Here is a 23,996-nt window from a genome sequence, read left to right as displayed (position 1 = left end):
CTCATGAACTATCACAGCCAGTTTTGAGTAAAAAGAGCTTCCTTTCCCCTCTAAGACACCTCTGGCAGTTGTCTTGCACAGCGCTAGGCCAAACACTTCAGTTCTCCTCCACAGTAGAATCAAAACACGTCCTTTTTCGGAATGCGGGGGTTTTTTTTTGTGTATTCCTATCCCCATCCAAGAGACCGCTAAGGAACATATTTGAGATGGTTGAGATGCATAGAGCATCTTCTAAATAGAAACTCTGCAGCCACATCACTAGGCAGCTGGCTGGCCATGTTTCTAGAGATCACCATTCAAGTATTTTGTTTAAAGCACAGCATAACTAAGTATATGTTTCTTCCTCATGAGCAAGGATATATTACCATTGAAGTAACCTATGCTAATAAAAGCCAAATTTTGTTGGCTACTTAGCTAAAAATGGGCAGAATTGCCAAAACTATGTTCATAATTTCAATTCCAACAAAACAATATTCCAAATACAATTCCAACATAATTTCAATTCCATCAGTAGAACAAAACACAGATGTGGCTTACGCAACAAACAGTATCAAAGCACTTAATCAGTGTACTTCCACTTCACACAGAAAATGTTATTAAATGGGGAAACAGAATTAGCTACATGTAACCGCATTTACAATTCCCTCAAACTCTAATGCAAAAAACATCAGCAGCCTCTCAGATGCTGAAAGAGCAGATGATTAAATGCTCCATAAAATTTTGCTGCTTACAAAAGACCAACCCAAACCCCACAAGGTTCATTTCAATCTCCTCAGCTGCGCTTAGGGCAGGAGGGTGGTATCACTGTCGTATGCAGCACTGGTGAGTTTTCAATCAGAAAAGCAAAGTTAAGTTTAGACATATCCTGCAATATCTTTGTTCACAATATTCCAATGACAAAGAATAAAACTCTAAGGACTAAGCGAGCTGTTATAGTGGATGGTAGACAGGTTTTTTTGGCAGATAACAATTGTGTTTCTGACAAATCTTGATGCAAAAAGCCACTGGAACAAACCAGTCTGTTAAAAGCTTGTAAAGAGCCAAAAGGAAGGCAAGTCAGAGAATTCCATTTTGGTGCAGGGAGCCCTGGGTACAAGGGGAGAGTCCTCCCTATAAACCACTTGACTTGCAAGGGTAAAGCAGTTGTAACAATCAGAGGCATTAGGGAACAGGAATGTGGACCAAGCCATTCCATTACTCATCACTCAGGAAGACACACCTAGGTAAAAAATGTTTCTCCACCTTACTATGAACAGTTTTCTTCAGCTTTGTCCAGAAACCAAATTCTACTGGGAACAGAAAACCTGTATGGGATTTCACAATATGGTTGACAAAATGCTAAGAGTTCTGACAGACACAAACTAGGGAAAATCTGGGTAATATCAGGTTATTTCCTTCAGGACAGAGAGAAAAGAAACAAAATGAAAAAAGAAAGAGAAGGCTTAGAAAATAATTGTATTACACTAAAATAAATTTCAATAACAGACAAACACCCTGAGCAGGAGGAGACATGACACCCACGGTCTGAACACTGACACGGGCATATGTCCTGGGCAGGTGAGTGTTGAAGCTGTCATATCAAACTTTAGGTAGTCACAGGGAAAGCAAACACCATCTTGTTTCTGTTCACTGTCATTAACCCCTTGGTTTTCACGGTGGGGTGCTGTCACAGCAAGGAGGAAACTGCAGAATGGCAAGGGGTGCAACGAAACAAGTGGCCTTGGTGACTGTGGTGTTGGCAGGTATTTGGACTGGGGAGTGCAAGGGTGGCAAGATTTGAAGCTGATATTACTGAGTAATTACTTTTTAACACTGACAATCATGTGGGTCGCTGTCTCCTCTGCCTGATGCAGCAAAGGCAGTGAACAATGAAGTGGAGTGGCAGACTTCCAGCTGCCAGCACAAGCGGCTGCAGCCCTCTCTGCCTGCTGAAACAACACTGCACTTCCACACAGGCGTCTACACACGCCTGCGGGCTCCTTCAGAATGCTGGGTTTTGATATGTTTTCTAAATTTAGAGCTGTATCAGACAAGCCAAGAGAACACACTTAGGAAGGGGAAGAAACAAGCTATGAATGCAACTTGTCTCCTTTGTCCCTTATTTGCTCTAAGAAACTGGGTATTCCTGAGGACTTCTATGGGGCTTCCCCCACGGTCACACCCTTTGAATGGCATGGGCTATAACAATTACCTGGGCTGAACCTTTTATTGTATTGTCTTTTTCATTTCACAAGTATTTACAACAAAACCTCCCTAAAAACTCCAACTTGCACCCATCCACTCCCCTTAATAAAAATTAAAAGCCCAATCTGTCCCTTCCCTTTCACATACATACAGTTTCCATACAAAGGCAAATTTAGCTTCAGAAGACGTGAAGATTCAGACTCTTCCCCCTCTCAGATCCCAGCCTTTCAAGCATACTGGACAACATTCCTTAAAGAATGAAGCACAAAATGTCTTAAATCCTGTTTCAAAGGGCCACAGCACACAGGAATGTGTGATTCATTGACTTGCAATGAAGCTTAAGCTTATAAAGTTATTCCTGAAGGTAAGATGACAAACTGGAATATAATAACAGCTTTGTAAGTATTTTTCTGATTTAGACCAAAACTCCATGAAAATATTGCTCTAATATGATATCGGGCATAACAGAAAACAAAAAATTATGGTAATACAAGACTGCATTACGTAATACACGAACCCAAGTACACATCTTAATATCAGGAGGCACTTTCCCTTCCTTTTGTATGAAGGTAACTAAAACACTAACTTACCACAACCCGTTCTCCTCTGAAACAGTAAAATCATCAGAAAATGACACATCAATGAACATATTTCGGTGCAGACCCAAACCTGCGCTGTCATGCTTGGAAAGCAGCAAGCATGTTCAGTTGTGGTTATGAAAACACATATGCCCTTTATGTTTATAAACAATAATAGAACAGTCTGTCGGACTGTAAACCACAACAGTATTTAAATAAAATTTATCAGTACAAAAACTTGCAGGAAAAATAACTCAAAACCAACACAGCTCTGTGGGCTTCACCAAAATTGAAAATCTTTCTGTCAGCTAAAGTTCTTATCCTATGTTTGTGCTTTATAATTCACAGAAGCACAAATGGAGTATATAGAGGAAAACATTCAGACACTGGAAAACTTTACTTTTAAGGTTTTATCCATCACATTTTCAAGAACATTCATTAGCCAGAGCCAAGTGGCAGGCCTACTTTGCAGCTGAAGGTGAATCTGCAGAAATACAAAGTTACTTGTAGTTTTTCAACCATGCAGAGGATGGGGCAGGGCAAACTGGTAAAGAGCTCGTCTTCTATTTAAAACTCGTATCTTCCCACCACCAAAGCAGATCCTGCTGTTCAGATGACAATATTCCCAATGGGACAGAGCCCAAACAGCTCTGCTGGCCCTCGAGCCTGCAGCCAGGGCACCAAAGCAGATCCTGCTGTTCAGATGACAATATTCCCAATGGGACAGAGCCCAAACAGCTCTGCTGGCCCTCGAGCCTGCAGCCAGGGCACCATGTGAAGTGCGCAGAGGTGTCACTGGGGCTCACCTGGTGTGAGTGAAGACAGAAACGATGTGGCAAACACCAACACAGCTGGAAGCCACATTCCTGAAACAGAGCTCACCTTCTAACATACTGACTCTCCTGTGAAGGGGATGGGCAGGAACACCCCAGTCTGAAGGCTAAAGACCTTCCTGTGGTCTGAGATCACCCTGCTCTCCCCAAGTTCCTGAAACCACCAGGAAGGCAGAAGAGTCACACATGCCCTGTATTTTTCTTCCCCTCTCTCAAGCAGTATAAGCCTAGTACTGTTGTGACAAGTGCTTTTCAGCCCACAGCAAGAAGCTTTTCAGACTACAGGTAAAGCATTTCTTATACAGAGATCTGCCAAAAAAGTATTCACAGAAACCAAGGACAAGCATACAGCAGTGTTCTGCTATAAATATCAACATCAAAGATAGTCCAGGAAGCAGAAAATCTATACGAAACTCATGCATTTCATAGCAGTTTCCCACAAACTTTTCTAAGTCAATTTTCATTTAGGAATTTTTTATTTCCTAAAATAATCTGTTCCTTCCAATAGGAAAAAAAATCAGAATAGAGATAAATAAACAGGTGACAAGGGATATCACTCCGACAGCTGACAGCAAAAACAATTCCTTAGGCAAGGTTATCACTAACTTTTGTTTTACAGCAAGAAGAAATATCAGCATCAGTAAATATAACAAGAATAAATTTCAGTATTGAAATAGAACTATGAACAAAAGGTGTTTAAAACTGTTGCAAGCAACCATAAATCCTCAGAAAAGTTACTAATGGAACAACCTTTAAAAACCCAGACAAATAGAAAATGTACTTGTTCCACAAAAATGGTTCTCTAGATGTCTTTTAAAGCATTAGGAACAATGTAACGTTAAGAAATACTGCACTTCTCTGCATATTTACTTGTAAACAATTATTTTTTATTATGCTTAATTATGCTGATATGTATTAGTGGATTACATGACTCATGGAACAAACTGAAGTTTATACTCCAAACAAAAGGAGCAATTTCAAACACAAGGGCATCCTCTTCTGCAGAAACCGGTTCTATTGTTTGGTTCATTATGACAGAATAATCATAACAAGATATAAGAGGAGCTTTCTTTTTCCTCCAGTCCACAAGCACCAGTGAGTCAAACCTGAAGGATTTCAGTCATGTCAGCCTAATTCTTACTCCACTGTACAAGAACTTAAAAATGTCAGATGCTCAGAGCCAGTAGAAAGGCTTTATGCACGTTATCTCCCAAAGAACTCAAACATGTTCATCTGCTTCAAAAAGATGGATAAATGGCAAACATCTTGCTCACTTGCAGACAAGAGGGTCTGTATTTCACATCCCATTAGCCATCTGATCAACTAGGTGGAAGCAGAACAAGATTTTTGCCTGTCCTGCTATTTTCAGATGGGTGGCGGAGCGCCTGGGGAGCTTTGTGAGTGTCCTGGTTTTAACAGCAACAGAGTGAAGTTCATCACTGGCGTCCACCATGGACAGGTAAACACAGAACAGATCTTAAAAATAAACCTGTTCTGGTGGAAGGGATAACTGGACACCTGAGCTTTTGACTCACAGGAGGAATAATTTTCCAGAATTTCCCACAGAGTCCTTGCTTGGATGGATACATACAGATAAAAGAAAGGTATTCCCGGACACAGAGTATGGTTACTTCTTTGCTGGCATCATGTTTCTCCTTTGGAAGAGCTGACTCCTCTACAGCAACCTAGAGAACCTATTTATTTAATTACTGGCACGTTATTTTCAAACCCTCCCTTGTATTTTCTTTAAGGGGGAGGGAATGTATTTGAAACTTCCATGTCTCAAAACAGCAGCAAATTTTTGTTAACCTTCTGAAATTTTTCCAGTTACATTTATTGCATTAATTTCATTTTCATAATTACATTGTAAAAAGTGCTCCTGACAGAAAAGGCAGAGACCAAAAGACTCATTAGGTATTCTGAAGGTAAATCTCCAAATAAAGCACACCAATTTTAGAAATAGGTTTAGATCCACTTAGAGTAAAAACTCATCATATTTAGCTGATCTCTTATAGAGGCACAAGAGTTTAACAAAAGGCATCATTTTTCTATTCTACCAAAGTATACTTGGCCAATCTTGAAAAGTGCATCAGACATATTGTGCACATACACTCAACAGGGCCCAGAAGACCGCTTCATGTGCTTCCCTCAATGTGCATTAACCTTAATTGAAGTTCAGAAGCTGATTACTGATGTTCAAAAGATGATTAAGATGGAGTGAAAACCCCAGATGTCTGTTTAGACAAAAGCAATCAAGAAAATTCTGGGTAGGTACCAGGAAACAACCTGCAAGAGAAGCATAAGGACAAATGTGCCTTCATCTCCCCACATAAGGCCCTGTATTTTCTTTATTCCTGCACAGAACACACTAGATGTTTTCTTTACTGCAGTCCTCTCAACAGGCTCATTCCAATTTATTATAAATGCAAAATGAAAAAAATTGTCACCTTTTATCCAAGGCATATGAACTATGACATTCCACATGGCTTCTTACGTCTTTGAAATCAGTTTGAGGTTTTTGTTTTAAGTCTAAAAGCTTTTGGGCTTTTGTTTTTACAGGGTATATTTTTTACAGTAAAAGATCAATACAAAATTAGCAGAGATCATCCTCTTATAGAAATGAATACAATATAATATCATTATTTAAACCTATTTATCTGGAGGACTTAAAGTCCATACTTTTATACTTTAATTTGGGGACCCATGTTCCACAACTGTCCCTCAAAGGAGAGCCAGAACATATAGCATACAGACTGCTATGCAGGCTATATATGCTGGCTTTCTTGTCTCTTACAGTCCAATTCCTACCAGCACTTACCTCCAGTGGTAAAGGTTATATAATGAAAAAAATCACTATAATAAAAAATTCTAATAATTTATTTTTTCATAATCAATTTATTAACATATTACATACTTCTGAAACAATGACATACAAAAGTGTCATTCACTTCACAAAGACTTAAAATCCATGATACTGAACACAATCCCTTAAAAGCAATAGATCCCTATAGGATCTATTGATTTTTTTAATAGGAATTAATAAATCCCTATTAAAATCAATAGATTTCTCATTAATGTTAATACATTCAGATTCCTTGCTTTAATTGGTTAGCCTCAGGGATAGCATTAAGTTTTATTTATACAGATAAAATGGGCTTTATTAAGTGATTTCAACAGTTTTCAAAATTGAGAAAAGTTGTCAATATCCATTTTCTCACTTGTACTAAATGAATCTTGGAGGGAGTATCTTCAAAACAAGATTATATTGGGTTTTAGGCTTTATCACATTATATTCCTTGAGCTTATCTGAATACAGTCTGAAGAATCCAACCATTTTGATAAGGTTGTGGTATGAAATTAAAAGCACAGATATGAAAGTGACACAAAAGCATGGGAGCCAAAATCCTATTTGTGACAAATTAATCTCCTCATCACTGCCTTTTAGATCCAGTGTATATTCAAACAGGTAATTACAGTGTCTATTCAGGAGAAACATTCAGGTTTTACACACCACTACAGTTATTACTAGTCTTATTTCAAGATTTTGGCAAGTGATCCATCCCAGAGTAATTTAGCAGAAAGTACTGACATACAAACACATAATAGAGTTTCTAAGCTAGCAAGTGCTAGCTGTATTTTCTAAGACAGCTGGGACTAAGGAGAACACGTAAGTTTTTAAAAACGTGAGAGATCAGCAGGTTTAGACTGAAACGCTGATCCCATCACAACCAGGATGGTACTGGCTGCCTGGAACTGGGACAGTTCCACTCCCTGCTCCAATTAACATCCATGTAGTTGAAACGCGCTGCAAGTCATGTTAACAGCTTGTTCAGCTTCACATAGTTTAAAATCCTCAGTGAGGCAACCTCAGTATTTGGTAATGAAAGACTGCCTTGTCCCACCCTTTACAAGCATATGACACTTGACTGTGATCCTTAAACCAGTGCACACAGCAACTCCCTCCCCAAGCAGGCACCAATCCGGGCTGAACCTCCAGAACCAGAGGAGAGAAAGAAATACAGAATTTTCCTCCTAAGTATTGGGAGGTAATTTAGACAATTGCTAACATCACATTCTGTGGCTGATTCCACAACTTAATGACTGGAGGAAAAAGAAGAGGGATGTGAAAAGTAGGTACCAACATCTGTCATGTTTTCAAAGAAAGAAATTTTTAAGCTACCCTCTTGAAACCTGGGGGGAGTGGGAGCACAGGGAGAAAAAACAAAAACAAAACCAAAACAACACAAAACCACAAAACACCAAACCTCAAAGTTCAGAAGTACAATGTTTAAAAAAATGGAAATAGACCCTTGGCAGAGTTTCATACTGAATAGCTTAAATGCCCATGCCAGGCATTTCTTTTCCTTTATTTTTGTCTCCAGATCAGAGATACCAGCTCTGGTCTATGGTTCTGGGTACAGTAACTAGATTTGCAAACAGTGAAGCAAAACTATGATAGTTTCACAGCACCTCAGTCCTTTAATAAGCTTCACTACATCAAGGTTTCAAGAACTCAGTGTATGAATTCACAGTGTATCAAATGTGACCCCTTTTAAGTGAGATTTTCAAATCTGTGCAGGTGAAGACTGCAGGCTAACTGAACTTAAACTCTGTTCATACATCTTTAACATCTGTCCCTACCAGTCGGCACCTGAGCCCCCAGAGGTGCCTGACTTCCTTGGAAAGCACAGCTCGCAGGGCTAATAGCTGTCCTCCTGCATTAACAGCACAGCTTCACCAGCATTCACTGACTCCTTCATGACACCCCTGTAACACGCAGCCAGAGTGAGGCCTCTCCTAGGTAGTTATCAACACTCTGTTTCAAGGGGAGAAACCACAGAACACAAAGTGCACTCACGCACTTGAGAAAATGTTTTTTTTTTTCAAAAGCCAAACCTAGGAATCAGCTGATGAAACAAAAGCAGCACCACCAGTGTGAAACCGCAGCCTGTATCCCACAATTACACCAAACCACCTGCTCATCTTCCCTGCTCATCTTCCCTGCTCCTTCCCACAATGTACATTGACATTGCTGATTTTATGAACCACAAGTAACTGTTCAGATTCCTTAAGTTACTTCCAGGACAATCACATACAAATACTACTGGTAGTTGCCAAAGAAAATTAAATTACTCGCTGTTTTGGATTCATTTACAAACACAACTTCATGAACACTCCGTCAATACTGCTTTTCCAAAAGCCTTTAATGTTGCTATACAGTCAGAGAATGACAATTCAAGAGAGCAAGTTGTGCATTTCTACTGGTATTTATGTATTTCACAGTTCATTTCAAAAGACATAGCTAGGAGTACTGATGAAAACCAAGCTTGTGTGAAATTACCATCCTGAACAGTCTCGCTTCTACTGCAGTTGCAATTTTTTTGGTAAAAAATGAGCATAAAGCTAATAATTGAGGAACGCAGCAACATATGAGGATTGCTTTAAGAGGGAATAGTCATTACAGGCCAGTGTTATAAATATCCTGCTCAAACACATCACATCTTTAGCTACAGTTTTCCACACTTGTCTAAAACCCATTCAGTTTTAATAGAAAATTTATGCAAGGAAACTCAAGCAAAGCTCATTCTTCTTTGGAAATTGCTTTACTACATAGGCACATACATAGATGTGCACTCTCCACTGTCTCCTGCAGGTGGACAAAAAAGAGTGCTATTGAATTCTTTCATCTTGGACTCTGCTTTCAAAAAAAAAACAAAGCAGCCAAAGAACAGCAGAATCAAGATGACTTGAGAAAAATTGTGTTTCTCAAAGAAAGAAAACAGTAGCTCAGTGTGAATACCAATGTAAACTACAATACAAATTTCCATACATAAAGAAAAAATATGAAGAAATATGGGGGGATGGAAGAGATGAAAATAAAAGTGACGAATTAGAAGTTTCCTCGCAAACTGAAGGCATAAAGCATTATTTAAGCTAGAAGAGAAAATTACATGTGAAAATACTTATATGCCCTGATAAACTGAAAAGAAACTGAAGAGGAAATAATGTTGGAAGCTGGTAGTAATGAAGACATGAGGTACTACAGTGTATTTGTGGATAGAAATTCCCCATCTCTCTGCCAAACCTCTGCTCCTTTTCCTTCACTTTGTTTATGACTGTGACATGCTATGCTTGCCTTGACAGAAGTAGGTATTCCATCTTTCAAATGGTCCTAGCTGACCATCCGAACTGAAATTAATCCGTTGGATATTGAGAGCAGCTCATGTTCCCTGCTATTGTTCTATGAACAGGGGATAGTTCCTTGTGCAAGGTCCTGAACAAATGATACTCTTGTTTTTCATTTAAGAAATTAAAAAGAGGTTCTCCTCCAAATGCCTGGAATAAAAGGAGGAACAATTCGTCACCACACCTTTAAATCTGCTCAAGCATCTGCTTTAGGAAACAAGCATGCATTTACTATTCCATTCTCTTCACCTATTTGTGGCTATTGTGAAACTTTGGATCAATTGTGGTTTTATTGCTATTTTATGACATTAAGTCAATATCTTGGCTGCCACTGTATTATTTAAAATATTAGCAAGATTACGATCTTGCAGACTAGTCTGAATGCGTGATGAAAGTACAGGCCGGCCCTGTTACAAAGCTTCCTGGCAAAAGGATGGCGCCTTATCAAAGGGGTTTTTTTCTGCTTTTTTCGGTAAAACGGAGCAAATGCACAGACAAAACCCAGTAAAAGTTGTCTGTGTATACTCCCTTTGGTTACTTTTCATGAGATAAACAGTTCTGCCCTGAATTCTCATCCTCATATCACCTTCAACTTCATCTCACAACTCACATTAAATACAGGGGTCTTTTTTGTACACAGCTGTATTCCAGCACTGTGTCCAAGGTTTCCAGCACTGAATATTCATTCACATGAAACCAAATCTTTGCTTTGCTCAGGGTCATGAACAACCTCACTTGTGACATTTACATCTATTGATCTGCCTGTTTTGTGAATACTCCCTCACAATATGTTGATCAAAATCATAAATTGATAGTTCATTGCATTAGAAGACCTGCACTTTTCATCTCCAAGTCAAAATGATTGTTTTTTACTCATACAAAGAATCACCCTTTACACTTGTTTTTACTTCTCTGTATTGTGACAGTTTCAAATGAATACTTTTTCAAGGCTCAAAAAGTCAGTAACCAAATTGTATAGAATTTCTTTGGTGATAAATGGAAAGTTGCTGGCAGACACTGCTACCTCCCCTTGTCGAAAAAGTTAATTTTGAGAACCATCTTTATTCAGTAGACTGCTAGCCAGAGATCTGTGCATCTTCATCAGCAAAAGTTAATAAGATGCATTTCTGCTGTTGAAAAGCTCCAAATTGGAACACAAAGTATGACCCTGAGTGCACTCCTAGCTGTATAATAAAACAGTCTGGTCACACTGGCAAATAAAAAGTCAGTCTTATCATGTTATCAATCAGGGATATTTTTACAAGCAATAAGATCCCCTCTCCAAAGCAAAGAAATACAAAATTACAGACTTGACTTTAAATTTGTAACAAATTACCATTTTGACTCAAGGTTAAAATACCATATTTTATCTTTTTCTTGTCAGTAAGCCATTATCTGTGCCATTAAGATGGCTTATCTGATTAACAGAAATTCTCTAAACTGCAGTAAATCATTTCTCTAAGGTGAATAGCAATTGACTTACTAGAAAATCACCTGGTTTAACTACCAATTCTTAAATATCCATAGAGCTGCCACTATCGCAGTATTTGACACCTTCTTTAATCACAAAATAAAGGCTTGCCACCTTCATAGCTCACTTTCATTTTATAGATGGGAGGGCAGAGACACAGAGACTGATGTTCAGGAGAGACATTTCTGCCCCCATTTAGCACTCAAGGATAAAACACTGGAGAGACCAAATTTACAAAAATGTATAAAAATGCAGAATCCGGTGCTGGGAAGCCAACACCTGCAAACAGAGTCTGTGTTTTGAGTGAACTCCCACAAAGTAAAACAATCAAGAGGTGTAGAAGAATATTCAGAAGTATGTTTTAATTTCGAACACCTCAGCGGAGGGAAGGAATGAATGGAGTTTAAAGACTGGCAGTTTTAGGTGAACACTTGTTCAGGGATCTGCTGGAACGTTGTGTGAATGACAATTCAAACACACAGAGCCTTAGTGATGGAAAACCGCAAAAGCACCGAGCCACACCACTGATGTAAAGGGGGCAGAGAACTCTTCATAGACCTCTGTAACTCAGCAGCCACCCTTCGGGCTGTTACCCCGAGCCTCAGGAGCACTCAGGTACAAATGCCTTTTGTAAGAGTCTTGCATATTAATGTCCCAGTATGGTGGAGCAAACACAGGATAATGGACGTGCCAGAGAGCTACTTTTGGAGCAATAAGTCTGCAAAAAGGATTAAATTCACCCAGGAAAAGAAAATGTTCTCAAAGAGCAGATGCAGGCAGAATGTGGAAGAGGGCCTGTGGCAGAATCCCTACCTGCCACCACAGAGCCATGAACCTCACAGCAGAAGCTAAAAAATTAATTTTAAATACCGCTAGTCTTCATTTTTAATTTTTTTTTTTCAAAATGCTTTTAGTATAGGTGTGACAAACTTCAGAGATACTTCAATATTTTTTCCAAAAACTGTCCTAGTGTAAAAACCAGTGACACAGCAAGCCTTTATTTTCTGTTATTCTGCATCATTGAAACATGACCTATTTGGGTATTCAGGTCTGATATCCTTTAATTTAGGGGTTTTTAACAGACCAAAACTTTAATGTTCCTGTCAAAGTAGATTTTGGGTTAAATTTAGAAATATTCAAATTACATTTATTTAGAATTCTCCTTCGGTAGGATTTTTCATCTTCATCTCAAATCCCATAGTGACTTAAAAATGCAAAATATAGATGTTTTAAAGAGTATATATGTTGAGCGAGGCAATTAAGTATATTTTTATTCATGGCTAAATCATTTATCAAGTTTTTGAGTTGTCAAAGTAGAGACTTACTCTCAAAACACCCACGTTTGCTCACACTGTTTTTCAAACATTTGTTAAGTAGCTGGCCTTTGTATTCCCACTCCAGGAGCAGGTGAAAGTGTCCCAAATACCAAAAAAAGTTAATAAAAATCAGAAAATAAGGTTACGGGACTGTGGTAGAATCACTTCTAACTGATCTAGGCCTTCGAATACACTTTGAGAAGCTCCAGTCTTCCCACTCTTGCACTACAACACAGCTAAAGCTGAGCATGAAATGGAGGCAGCAACTTCCTACAAAAAGGAAGTACTCCAAATGTCGGCAAAGGCACTTTACTCCTTCAATACTTATGTTAATAATAACCTTTCGTAATTTAGTTAAGGTACTTCCATCTATAAAATAGCAGAATAAAACAGCCTCAAAACCTGGATTGACATAATAAACAAATGTGTAAATGCTCCTGTTCTGGGAGTAAATTACATGCAGTGATTTATAAATATAAAACCAAATACATAAACAATCAGAGAATAAATAAAGCATGAATTACAAGACAGTACCTTCAGTATTAACAAGAACATTACATGTTTTCATACCAGAGATATGAAATGTAATTATTTCTCTCTCTCATGAGCAGGAAATAAAAAGACTGCAGTTCATCGTCTTCTCCAGGAGAACAGACAAAAATACAATTCCTTTCATACTTGGTAGGAATGTTAACACTCTGGGGAGAGAGATCTTAAAAATAAAGTAATTTATAAATGAAAATAACAAGTGGCAGCAGATTGCATTTGGAAGTAGAGAATAAATGTTTCAATTTCACATATCATTTAACCAGTGTCAGATAAAAAAAATGACCTGATAAATAATATCTGCAGTGCAAAGCCACTGAGCTGCTGACCACAGATGGATTGACTTAAACACAACTCAGAAATATGGAAGAGACTTGCAGTTGAAAACCAGACTGAGGCTGAGATGAGGGCAGCTGTGGAACTCCTCTGTGTACACCTCTACTACAAAGAGTGAAACACTCCACAGAGTTGTCTCACAAAACCATTTGAGGTGGCCTCTGATACTTGGACTCATCTGTTTTACTCCTAGAGAAAAGCACAGCTCTATAAATGCAGGAAGTGAAAGCCACCATGTATTTCCAATAAGCAAGGAATAAACCAAGTAGTTTTGAGGAGCAGTACCAATAGCAGAACAGAAATAACCCAAGTAAGCACTGAAAGAGTGAACAGGTAAATGACAGACATGAGGATTTCTTCCAAACATCCTTCCAACAGTATTTGTGTTTTTTTGGAGGGCAACTGGGAAAAAAGACAAATGCAAGAACAAAATCCATCAGATTTTTGTTTGTTTGCTTTTTCAATCACTTATTACCTGTATTCAGGCTGTTAACAGCCTTTTTTGGCAACCACTTCAGACACACTTATCTCCACCTGGAAATGGTCATGGCTGGGACATCATTTCATTCCTTGTGTCCTGCATAACATCAGCTGGGCTATTCTGCTTGATTACAGCAAATTGTAAAGACTGATGCAGCAGAGCATTCAAAAGCTTTATCAACTACAGCACGGAGATTCCCTGGCCGCTGACACTTCTGAATGACAGAGCACATCTAGATAGTGATGAAGCCCTTTCTTCCATAGGAGAGGCCTTAGTTCTTATGGTTATTTAAGTTAAAATGGATAAAGCAGCTAGAATTACATCTCAAACATAGCTTAAACTAAAGGGTAGTTATAGTTTGACCTTACATATTATGCCAAAAGGCACTGCAATGCACCCATTTATTTTAATAATACAGCTAAAAGTTGGAGATAAAAATGTTTTAAAATGATGCAATTGCTCGACTTTAAGAGATGCTAAAGCCTAATGCTGAACTAAAAATAACAATAATGCAACCTAGATGCAGGTTAAAAAAAAGATAATTGCCTATAAAGTAGAAATTAATTAGAGATGTGGCACAATCTTCACCCCCCGCACACTTTCAAAAGTTTAATTGCCCTGTGCAAAGAAGTGACTCTCCCAAATGGCAGGATGCCTGTAGGAAAGGTGACTGCAAGAAGCTGAAGGTAAAGCACTGAAACAAACCTGGAAGACATTTTACATTCTGAATCATTTGGCTGCAGCCTTGCTTGGCTCCTTGCCCACACCACAAGCAATAAAGGAACCAAGACAAAGCAGCGCTAAAACCAGTCTGGCAGTTGGGGAGGCAGAGATCCAGCAACAGACAGACAGCAGGGATGTGGGCAGCTTGGCACAAACAGCAAAGCAGAGAAACAGAGCTTTACACAAGCAGATCATGGTTAACAGTATGGAGCACACAGATTTTTATGGGTGCACTGAAACTCATGTCCCCTGTAAACAGGATCCACTCTTGAATCAAGAAAATCAAACACACACCAAAAACAGAAAACCAAAATCCAACCATGTGAACACCTTGAAGTTAAGACTGGATTTCACTATGGTTTTTGTAGGTTTAAAGATCTATTAGGAAAGATTTTCAGAATCCAGACTGTATAAATAACAACTCTGCCCACCTACTTGAACACAATCTTCATATATTTTACTCACACACAGAACACTATTCACATACACTGCACAAATACACAAATGTTTTTAAGTGCTTTAAGGGAAAAATATCTTTTGAATGTACATACTTACTACTTATACATGCTTAATATTGCTTATTAAAACATACTACTTCATGTTTTTCCTGAGTTGGAAGAGACCCACAGGGATCACTGAGTCCAGCTTCTGGCCCTGCATGGGACAGCCCTGAGATTTCTACCATGTGTCTGAGATAATTGTCCAAAAACACTTCTTGAACTTAGGCTTGGTGCTGTGACCACTTCCCTGGTGAGCCTGTTCCAATGCCCAACCACCCTCCGTGAGAAAACCATATCCAACCATGAGCCATCATTTTAGTTATCATCCTGCGAGAAAGAAGGTTTTGTACAGTTTTGACTCAATCACATTAGAGGTACTTTAAAAAACCCAACAATCTAGATGGTAGCTTATGTTTCTTTAAAAACTTTGCTAATGGACTTAAATTACTCACCACCTCACAGGCTGAAAACCACTTCAACAGAAAGACAGCCATTCAAACACTGTAGATGTGATGTTACTCTATCATTAGTCACGTAAATAGTTTCACATTTGTTTAAACGCACTCTTGGAGTAGTTGTGCTCCTCGCTGCCTTCTGTCCAAACACTTGCTCCTACGCGTACTGCCCTTCTGTGCTGGCTCAAACAGCTCTTGTAAGCAAAGTCTGTAGGAAAAAAGCAAAAACCCCCCAAAAACTGTGTTGCTACAAAAAGTACGGTCTGACAATAAACCCTGAAAAGCAGAAAAGCAGCATGACTGTGTCTGCCACCTTCCACCCTGCCTTGAGCTGTGGTACTGAACTAGAAACCTCAGCCTCTGTGTACATCAGAAATCTTTCAGTAAATAACGATCTCTTCTTAGGTACAGTGACAGTCACACTTCAGTCCACAGACAGGTTGTGCCAAAATAGTCAGAAAATACACAAATTCAACTCATTTATGCTAAATTTGCTGCCTCTAGAGGCATTGTGAGACATCAGCTCTGCTTGATAAAACCATTTAGATGCTATAGCAGAGACAAATTCCCTGTATCTTAAAAATGGTTTAAAGTAACTGAAGGCAGCTCTGCACTAAACTTATACGAAATGTAGAACACGAGTATGTGCAAAAGTCAGAGCTCATTAGCTTGCTCTAACCACATGAAGACATTTTTATTATGCCCATTATTACTGGAATAGGCCATTAAAACAAATCCAAATACAGGGTCCAGGCAAACAAATATTATGGCAACTCTGACGAAACGAAGCTTTCCCAATGAAACATTAAATGGCAGTTTTGCTCTAAGGGAAACTGCTTTCTTAATCTTCCTTGAGATTTTAACTTCACTTGCCTGTTGAAAAAGGAACACAAGGGGCACTATGCGTCCCCACTGGCCTCTTCTGCAAGTCCCTAAAGAGTGCTTAACACAAACACTAATTTATGGTATTACACTCTTGGACTTCAAGTACCTCAAATTCCACTTGAGTGTATTAGGCCAACTGCTGATTAAGTTATGTGTAAACTAGCTGAATCACGACCCTCCACTGGAAAAGTCTGCCTTATAGATCATGTCCTTAGGAAGTTGAATGCTGTAATGACAACTTACCAATGAGCTAATCAAGGATCAGAAAACAAAGTTACAATTAACTAAGCAGAGGCACTGAAAAAACCAAATCAATAGTGCTATCCATCTGAACCAGGTCATGCATGCCAGAACCTCCTACTATTTACTACTGCAGTACATGACTCCTACAGTAAAAATAAACTCTAACCCTCTGCAAAATAACAGAGTTACTGAAAGATATCTTTTTACTCCCCTACACTAAAGTCAGAACTTGTTCACTATTTTGGCGTTTTTATATTCCATCACTGGTCAACTCCTGATTTTGAAAACATCAACCCTGGCCCTAAAAGTTTCTGTAGTTGGTCTGTAGATTCTGTTCTAACTTTACAATGATACATGCTTCATTTGCTCAATAAATGAGGGACACCAGAATTATTTACACCTTTAAAAGCCCAAGGACTCAATTTTCTTAAAATAAAGCCTTTGCTCATAACACCAGATTTATCTTTAAAATCCAGAATTCCACACATTACATAAGCCTGCTGCAAATAAGCAAAAGAATTTGTATCTAAGAATCTTATACAAATCTGTTTCAAGTAAGTCTATATTTACAAAATGATTCTGCATTTTGGACTGGTAATAAGTCCTATCAACAACAGTTCTTGCCAATGGGTCTGGCTTTGCCCCTCACTGTGGAAAGACAGACCCATCAGGAAGTCCTGGGTGCAGAGCTAAAAAGCAAATCCAGAACATCCATGGGAAAGATTTTGAGTTGCTGTTGTCAGAAAGAATGAGCAATCAAGTCACAAACATACACACTGACTTCCTAAAAACCAGCAGTAATTGAAGTCATACTACAAGATCATACCATAGCAACAATCCGAAATCCAAGGAACTTTTTTAGTATTTGTATACCCTCTGCACCATGGTGCAGCAAGGAGGTCAGGAAAGAACTGCACCCGAGTGATCTGCTTGGAGGAGCAGTGAAGTCGGGGGGGAATGCTGTGCAGAGGCTGGAATATATTGCCAGAGCCATCCTGGGCCCTCTCAAAGACAGTCTTTGGGAAAGCCAGCAGCATCCACAGACTCAGCCTCAGCCAACCTGAGCTCTACTCTTTCTCAGAGGTACTTCAATTGATTTGGGGATTTATAATCAAATACTTGCTCTAGAGCACATTCCAGCAACTGAAATAAGCCAGACAACAGAAGGTTTTTGTTAACCACTAGATTTCTAAACAAATGCTTTTGCTTATCCCTACTAAAGATCAATAAAAATTTGATACATTGTTTTAGCTCACCTTCCTTTCAAAAAGTTAAACAAAACATTCAGTTTTCCAGAAGCTCCTAGCTCCCTACCCACACTTGGAAATCATTTAAAGCATCTAATGTTTTTGACATTATCACAAACACTTCTATAAATAAACTCTTATACACCATAGCGCTGTAGAACCCCAAATTTCGCCTTTTTTTTTTCCCCAGTAAATCAGTGGAAAGTCACAGGTGCTGCCTCTCCTTTATCTAGGCAAGCCTTTCTCTCTAGACTACAGAGAAGCAAAGCAAGGAGACTGCAGCTCCACTGGGCTGTAGCAGTGTCTGCATTTAAGCCCTGAGTTATCAGCTGTGGAAAAGGGAGGGACATAAAAAAGGGAAAAAAACCGAAAAGTCAGTTTGTTAAGTGCCATGCCTGCAAGCATTATTCTCTCATTCAGCAGCAGGGTTACTGAAACACAGTTGCTGAGAATGGGAGAGCTTTGGGTCAACAACTCAGCTCTGATATACATTCAGTGGGCCTCATGTCATGGGTGCCATTTAACAGAGGAAACAAACATGAGCTTCTCTCTCACTTCCAAAGTATATAAAATTTTGGCTTTCTTACAGGCACTTTATACTGAAAAGAAAACCAAAAATCGAACTTGAGTTATTCACTCCAGTCTTAAAAGCTTTCCTCTACTCAACCACAAAAAAATTAAAATATTTGCTTAATCCTTTTCTGCAAAACACTGCACAGCAACAATTACACCAGCTTACCCTTCTGCATTCCAGTTTCTTGCCAAGGTACAGAGCTGACACTAATTCTCATGTGGAATAGATCAGTCATTTGACAACATATTTGAACCTTCGTTACTGCTGCTTTATAGTTTCTGATGTAGAATAAAAAGAAGCAATGACAGATATTAGTTGTGGACTGGGGTATTATGAAAGCACAATAATTGTTTTCTCATTTTAAGAAATGTAATGCCATTGCTCAATGGAAATATATTTCATGTAATTTAATACTGTTCTGCTGGAAAGGTGTAAATCAAACTAAAACGCTGCAAGCAATAGATCTGTATTTTCAAATAGGAATTCTGATTCATATATTTTACCATAATTTCCTCATCTGCATCTGCCCTACACCAACAAAACAACTACTTAACATACAGAGCAGTATTGACCATCTTTTAAATTAATTCCATTAAATATGAAGTGCACAAGACATGCAGAATTAGACAAAAATCCTGGTCCTTTAAGGAAAAACTGATTGGCAGTCTCATAATCATTAAAAGAGAAAAATGAAAAAGAGAATACTGCACTCCCACAGCTTGTAGGAAATCTGTCTGTAGAAATAGTACCACATCTTGTTTCAGCATAAGGAAGTTCAATCCCCTCTAGTGCAGAACTCAGGACCTGAAAATATGCTTTTTACTGAATGTTTGAATAAGCCATCCTAGTTTGAATCTTGATATTTTTTTTGATTCAGTCTGAGCTATTTAGTTATACTATTCCCTTCAATCCTCTTGGATCTCTTAACTTCCAAGCATTGAGACATCAAGACCTAGAATTTTACCTAATCAACAAGAGAATATTATTTCCCTGGTCCATTAAATGAGTAAGTGACTTTACATCATCTATATACTCCTTTTATTGATTTGTCTTTTGCTGCCTTTGTGTAAAAACTATCTTTGTGAGGAATTTGAATTCATGCTATTTCTTTTCCTTGATTTCTTGTTCCTCTACTTCATTCCTCTTCCCCTGACATGGCTGCTGTTTTCCCCCTTCACTTTAAGGAAAACACCAGAAACTTGTATTATGCAGTGCTTCCTCACTTGTACCATTTTCTCTGTTCATTGCCACAAGGGTTTTTTTTCATTAGTTCTCAACTGAGTTTCACCAAAATCAATCCAATTAATTACGTTTTCCCTTTTTCCTATGTCATTAGTTAAGCTGGCAAGTAAAACCAGGTGACACCAAAGCCTCTAGCATATTATTTAACAACTTTCTACAATTCAATATACCTTTTTCTTCTTTTTTTCGCAGACAATTGTTACCAAGAAGACAAAGTTCTTGCATTCAAGGATTTCAAAATCATTTTTCAACCACAAATTGGAGAAGCACAGATATCCAATGTTTTTCATCTACAGCACAGAGCCCACCAAAAATAATTACACCTTGATACTTACTCCACTACAATAAAAGAACAGGTGATAAAAATTACAAGTATCCAATCCCTTATCAAACATGAAATTCTTACCATTAGATCACCTCTTCATCTTCATAGAAACACAAGAAGAAACAATAACAAAACAGATGACAAACTTTATATTGAGTCATAGTCTGTAATTTTATTTTATTTTTGTTATCTCTAAGACTGTATCACCACACATGCACTTGATATCTATGAAAGTGAAATTCTGGTTTTCATTGTGGTCTCAATTCAGTAAGAAAGTAAAGATCATATAAAACATTAACCTCTGAAGCCCCATGATCAAATATTACTCAAATCTAGACCTATATTCTTACCTAAAGTTTATCTGAGACAAAGGCACTTTTTGTTGATTTTGTTTTCCCAGCCAAGAAGCAGAAGAGCATTGGAGGCAAAAAGGCTTCAGGACATTGCACCAGGTGCTTACTTACTCTGTTTATGCTACCAGGGACTAAAGCCAGAGCTACCAAAACCAATTCACTATCTTTGAATCCTAATATCCCAAATAATTTTACCTAGCAAGTTGCTGATAGTCTCAGTTATCTAGGTACTTCAAAATAATTACCAGTGGCCCAGTAAGTTCATTAACCAGATCCTTTAATACTCGATAGGAAGGGCAAAGCGTGGATGGAGCTGAACTTGATAAGGCAAGCAAAGAACAAGGAGTGTTTCCACAGGTGTGACAGCCAGAAAAGGAATGTCAGAGAGAGTACAGCCCTGATGAGCATGACTGGCAAACTGGTAGAAACAAACAAGGAGAAGGCTGTGCTGCAACACCTTTTCCTGCCTAAGTCTTCACTGACAATCTCTCTGCCCACACCTCTCGAGTGGATGCACCACAAGATGGAGACTGTGGGAGAAATGTCCCTCCCACCCACTGTAAGAGAAGCTCAGGTCTGTGATCACCTGAGGAATCTGAGCACACATAAATCTATGGGAACGAATGAGATGCATCCCAGACTGCTGAGAGAATTGGCTGATGGAGCTTCCAAGCCACACTCCATGATATTTGAATGATATTTCACGGCAGTCAGGTGAAGTCTCTGGTTACTGCAAAAAAGGAAACATTGCACCCATTTTTTAAAAAGGTAAAAAGGAGGACCCTGGAAACTAGAGACTGTCAGCCTCACCTCTGTGCCTGGGAGGATCATGGAACAGATCCTCTGAGAAGCTCTGCTAAGTCTGGTGGAGGACAGGGATAGAGACAATTGAGACAGAGAGCACAGTTTCACCAAGGGCCAGTCCTGCCTCACCAACCCAGTGGTCAAGACCCCAGAAGTATAACTAATGATACAGGTTGATAATAGAACATAAGCCAAGTGCTGAAACATCAAAAAGCTTCCCTAACAGGCTGCACCCTGCCCCACAACACTGTAATTTCACTGCGTTGTTATTCTGCCAAACAAAACATATGTCAGTTTTAGTAATTATACAATGCATCATGCTCTCCTATTTCACTTGCTTCTATCATGCCTTCATTGGGATACCAAGATGATAAATGCTGAAGGTCATTTGTCTAAGAGAATGTGTTCTGGAGCTACAAGATACTTTATCCCTTGATCTGAGGTGAAATGTATCCTGCTCCATTTCATCATCATGACTGTACCGAACTCAGCTAACAAATGCTACACTCTCACGCTGATGCTCTAGTACTCAAACTTTTCTACAAAAAAAAAAAAAAAAAACAAGTGCAGAAGGCAGAGGAGTGGCAATTTCAGCTTTTTCAGTAACGTATTTTTGTTTCTAAGCTATATCTGAGTTTGATATTCCAGGCAGAAGGTAAAACCGTTAACTATTGCACACATAATTACTTTGTGACTCTACTTGAGACTGTACAGCTGAGCACCTCCTGTTCACCTGAAGACAGCAGAAGCTCTAAATTCTCAGCCTCTTCCTCTGCAAACTCAGGTTTTAAAGACAGCATCCACTCGAACATTATCTTGTCAACTGACAGGAACTAACCCAAAAGACAAGTCTGAAACACATTTAAGTGTCATTCACACCTAGATTGACACCTCACTCATGAGATTCAGACCCTGCTTAATAAAAAAAAAAAAAGTGTAAACACTTTTACTTGCCTTGCTCTGGGCTTTTTTTGTAACTATAGGGTAACAGCATTCCAACTGTGCTTTTCACATTTAAGCAGAACAAGAGAAAAGGTCATAGGACGCTCTGGAAAGCAACATTCATTAATGCAGCATTCCAGGTTAGATCAAAAGGAGCAGTGGAACTGTGGTACACTGACTCAAATGGCTCTACTCCTTTTTGCTTATTTGCTGTTCACCTCAAAGAGCCTGAAGCTGTTGACACAGCTGCCTGCCAGCAAAATTTATTTAGACACTCCGTCATATTGTACTGTTCACAGACACTGTAACCAATATTTCAAGAATTATATTTATAGAGCAGCTGTCGGCAAAGGGACTTGGATGTGCAGCAGAAAGTTCAGGAAATTCACTGTGTATATTCAAGGCACAGACATTGCAGAAACCACACAGAGAGTTTCTTCAACTGAATTATCAGAGAAAGGCATGCAAGTACCTTGGCTGTGGTTTGTTCTCGTACAGTTGCCAAAAATCTGTCTTTGTCAAAACCAGTATTTTCTCTCTCATACATATCCAAAGCAATCCTGCACAGGTTCAGTAATACCCACATCATAAAACAACATGTAAAACTCAGCTTTCAGAATACATTCCAAACTGTACAAGTCCCAGGATGCAGTATAACTTCTTCCTAAATACTCTATTTTTCCTCTTCCTTCAAGAGAGGGAGGATACCTCTTTATAATTATAGCTTCATAGAAGCCACACCAATTTTAGAAGACAACAAACATCATTTAGTGAAGGTTATAAAATCTGTAAGGTACAGTATGCTTGACATCATCTCACAGCAAAATGTTCCAAATCATTTCAGCTTGGCTTTTTGAAAACTCCGGATAAATAACTACACTTGTCCTAGTGGACATCTGGGGCAAATACACTTGCCTTGATTATAGAATTTTAAAAAATATAATTCCAAACCTTAAATCCATAGGAAAGTTTCCACAGTCCCCCATAGCCACAGCTAAGCAAGCAGTCTTTCCTAAACTCCCCTTTCCAACTTTCTTTACCCCACCCCTGTCTCTCTTCTTCAGTTCATAGATTAATTCCATATTGAAATCTTACAGAATTTTAATGTGATTAATGATCTCCTCTTTGCTCTGCAAAGCATTTAACCTTCTTCTTTTGCAAGGTCATAAAAATAATTGTTATAAATACTCTGGTTCAACAGACCTAAGAGACCCCGCTTTTCTACAGATGAGAATAAAAGGCTTGTACATCTCAGGAACATGGTATCTGTGTGTTACAGATTACAACTGGCTTTACTTACATACCCACAGAATAATGCTGACAACATAGCTTCAAAAAAAAAAAAAAAAGGATCTGTGGTGTAATGTGAAATAATCCTGGATAATTGATAAAGCTAATATGTAAAGGCCTAAAGTGAATTCTAAGGTGGCTGATAGAAGACAGAAGGCAAAGCTGTAGTCAAAGGAATTAAGCCACCCTGCAAAACAGATGTTAGAGTAGTCCCATAAAACAATGAGCTATAGCAGATTATGGAAGGAAGCAGCCAGAACACGAATTAGAGATCAGCAATAGTATCCAAGTTGAGAAGAAACCTCATGACAAGTCTGAGGGTTGTCTAAACAACCTGTTGCCCATACAGGCTTTAAACATTGTATGCAACATGGTGGTAAGAGCTTGCAGTGAAATAAAAGGGAGTAGACCAATTGGTAAAAAAATCAAAATCCACTAAGCCAAACTATTCTCTTAAGCTTAATTCAGGGAGCAGGAAGTTA

General features: G+C 38.6%; 1 protein-coding gene across 9 annotated transcripts in view; it reads right to left on the bottom strand.

Annotated features, from left to right (window-relative positions):
* GULP1 (GULP PTB domain containing engulfment adaptor 1) overlaps positions 1-15,684 on the bottom strand; it is a 97,192-nt gene extending 81,508 nt beyond the window's left edge. For 2 of the 9 annotated variants that reach the window (XM_048308929.1, XM_048308927.1), the window contains exon 1: positions 15,607-15,631. The gene's annotated coding sequence lies outside the window, so the exon portion shown is untranslated. Of the gene's footprint in view, positions 1-15,606 lie in introns of all 9 variants that reach the window. The other 7 variants (XM_048308922.1, XM_048308921.1, XM_048308926.1 and 4 more) reach the window with 7 other exon arrangements.
* Positions 15,685-23,996: the final 8,312 nt, after the last annotated feature.

The sequence above is a fragment of the Corvus hawaiiensis genome, chromosome 7 (assembly GCF_020740725.1).
Source record: "Corvus hawaiiensis isolate bCorHaw1 chromosome 7, bCorHaw1.pri.cur, whole genome shotgun sequence".
Classification (NCBI taxonomy): Eukaryota; Metazoa; Chordata; class Aves; order Passeriformes; family Corvidae; genus Corvus; species Corvus hawaiiensis.
The sequence above is the reverse complement of the archived record's forward strand: the minus strand, read 5'-3'. Positions and strand labels throughout refer to the sequence as shown.